This window comes from Esox lucius, chromosome 9 (assembly GCF_011004845.1).
Source record: "Esox lucius isolate fEsoLuc1 chromosome 9, fEsoLuc1.pri, whole genome shotgun sequence".
NCBI classification, from domain to species: domain Eukaryota; kingdom Metazoa; phylum Chordata; class Actinopteri; order Esociformes; family Esocidae; genus Esox; species Esox lucius.
The window spans coordinates 5,825,243-5,827,932 of NC_047577.1; the positions used below are offsets into that span (position 1 = coordinate 5,825,243).

At 48.1% G+C, this 2,690-nt stretch overlaps 1 long non-coding RNA gene across 2 annotated transcripts in view; it reads left to right on the plus strand.

Annotated features, from left to right (window-relative positions):
- The window catches only part of mycbpap, a 19,068-nt gene extending 17,608 nt beyond the window's left edge, over nt 1-1,460 (plus strand). The window contains exons 19-20 of one of the 2 annotated variants that reach the window (XR_003782234.2): nt 106-351; nt 1,307-1,460. This is a non-coding gene — a long non-coding RNA (mycbp associated protein). The remainder of the gene's footprint in view (nt 1-105; nt 352-1,306) is intronic. The other variant, XR_003782235.2, reaches the window with a different exon arrangement.
- The last annotated feature ends 1,230 nt before the right edge of the window (nt 1,461-2,690 follow it).

Sequence of the window (2,690 nt, forward strand, 5' to 3'; positions counted from 1 at the left end):
CCCTCTCAATCACGGCCACCCCTCCCTCTCTGTCATTTCTTCCTACAACCCAACCCTCCCTCTCTGTCATTTCTTCCTACAACCCAACCCTCCCTCTCTCCCCAGCAGCGTCCCGGCAGTAAGAAAAGGGGTTGTGAGGAGGCGTTGGGCGGGAAGCGTCCTGGAGGTAAACCCAGGGAGGCCTCATCCGAGGTAGCCAGCCCTCATACCAACTCCCCTGACCCTCATACCGACTCCCCTGACCCTCACACTGACTCCCCCGAGCCTCACATCGACTCCCCCGATCCTCACATCGACTTCGTCCTGGAGCCTGAAGTACAGGACAAATACAAGAGACAGCTGCACCAACAGGTTAGTACACTGACTTACACTACTCGTATGGTATGAATTCTATTACACTGTTCTACTGACTCACACTACTCATATGATATGAGTTCTATTACACTGTTCTACTGACTCACACTACTCATATGATATGAGTTCTATTACACTGTTCTACTGACTCACGCTACTCATATGATATGAGTTCTATTACACTGTTCTACTGACTCACACTACTCATATGATATGAATTCTATTACTCTGTTCTACTGACTCACACTACTCGTATGATATGAATTCTATTACTCTGTTCTACTGACTCACACTACTCGTATGATATGAATTCTATTACACTGTTCTTCTGACTTACACTACTCGTATGATATGAGTTCTATTACACTGTTCTACTGACTCCCACTACTCGTATGATATTAATTCTATTACACTGTTCTACTGACTCCCACTACTCATATGATATGAGTTCTATTACACTGTTCTACTGACTCCCACTACTCATATGATATGAGTTCTATTACACTGTTCTTCTGACTTACACTACTTGTATGATATTAGTTCTATTACTCTGTTCTACTGACTCACTACTCTGTTCCTCCATGTCTTTGTTCCTCCATGTCTTTCTCTCCCTCATGTCTTTCTGTACCCCCCATGTCCCTCTCTCCCTCCATGTCCCTCTCTCCCTCCATGTCTCTCTCTGTCCCTCCATGTCTCTCTCCCTCCATGTCCCTCTCTCCCTCCATGTCTCTCTCTGTCCCTCCATGTCTCTCTCCCTCCATGTCTTTCTCTCCACCCATGTCTCTCTGTCCCTCCATTGTCTCTCTCTGTCCCTCCATGTCTCTGTCCCTACATGTCTCTGTCCCTCCATGTCTCTCTCTGTCCCTCCATGTTTCTGTTCCTCCATGTCTCTCTCCCTCCATGTCTCTGTCCCCCTCCCTTCAACTCTCTCTGTCACCTTTTGGTCCTGCAGGTGTATATTCTGATGGAGGGTCTGGTGGACTCTCTGTGTGTGATGTTGGATGAGGCTGCACAACCTCCTGGATGAACTGACACACCTCTGAGCCCAACAACACACTCTGATTATGAAACCCTCTTGTTCTGAGAATGTATCACAATAAAGTCAATCACCTTGCTTTGTTGGACTAGATGTCACTGTGTTGTGGTCCTGTGTGATGTCGTTGTGCTATGGTCCTGTGTGATGTCATTGTGTTGTGGTCCTTTGTGATGTCATTGTGTTGTGGTCCTGTGTGATGTCATCGTGTTGTGGTCCTTTGTGATGTCATTGTGTTGTGGTCCTTTGTGATGTCACTGTGTTGTGGTCCTGTGTGATGTCATCTTGTTGTGGTCCTGTGTGATGTCATCTTGTTGTGGTCCTTTGTGATGTCATTGTGTTGTGGTCCTGTGTGATGTCATCGTGTTGTGGTCCTTTGTGATGTCACTGTGTTGTGGTCCTGTGTGATGTCACTGTGTTGTGGTGCTGTGTGATGTCATTGGAGCATGTCTTTCTAATGTGCTACTGCCAGAGGGGTGTTTGTCTTTCTATCCTTGTGGGGACCTGAGACTCAGCAACCCATGTTCTATGTTCCCTAGTCTTAGTCCTAAACCTTTCCCTAACCTTAATAACCTAACTTTTATGTCTTATCATAAACCTAAACAATAATACCTAAACCTAGAAGTAAGCCAAACTCCAAAACTACACACAATTGTTTTTCACTAAAAACGTTCTATCACTCATTACTCATTACAAACATCCATCCTCGCCGTCCATCCCTCCACACACTAAATCTGTAGCCTGTGGTAGGCTGCTGTACAGCTCCGATCCGCGCCTCTTTCTATTTCACGTTATCTCGCTTTCTAACCCCCCCCCCCCCCCCTATGCTGCGTGCACCCGCGCATGCCAAACTTGCGTGCCTTGTGTGAGTGGGCGCGCGAGAGAGCGTGCGGTCCCTGCCACGCGATTGGGTGCTGTAGGGTCGTCCGCGTCCGACGCGTATTTCACGGTTGCTGCTTCACTCGTCGCAACTTCAGCCGACCGCGGTGAACACTTCCCTCCGTAAATCCACAGCGGTTCGATCCACGACACGGGCCTGAGGCACATAGTTCTGCTTGTCTGCCCTCTCGGTTTGCGACCGGTCCGCTTCACGTTGTTCCCACTCAGTGCGGCTGACACAGACCGAAGCCTGCTGAGGGAATACCGACGCAGCATTGAGGGGCAAAGAGGACAGGATTGTGGCAGGTGTCGGGGAGTGATGATGGCAAAGGTAAGGAGTGAGTCCCTCTGATCAAAATGCTGTAGAACACCGTCATGCTTGTCAGCCTCTAAACACATTTGTGATTTAATATAACAACCGTAA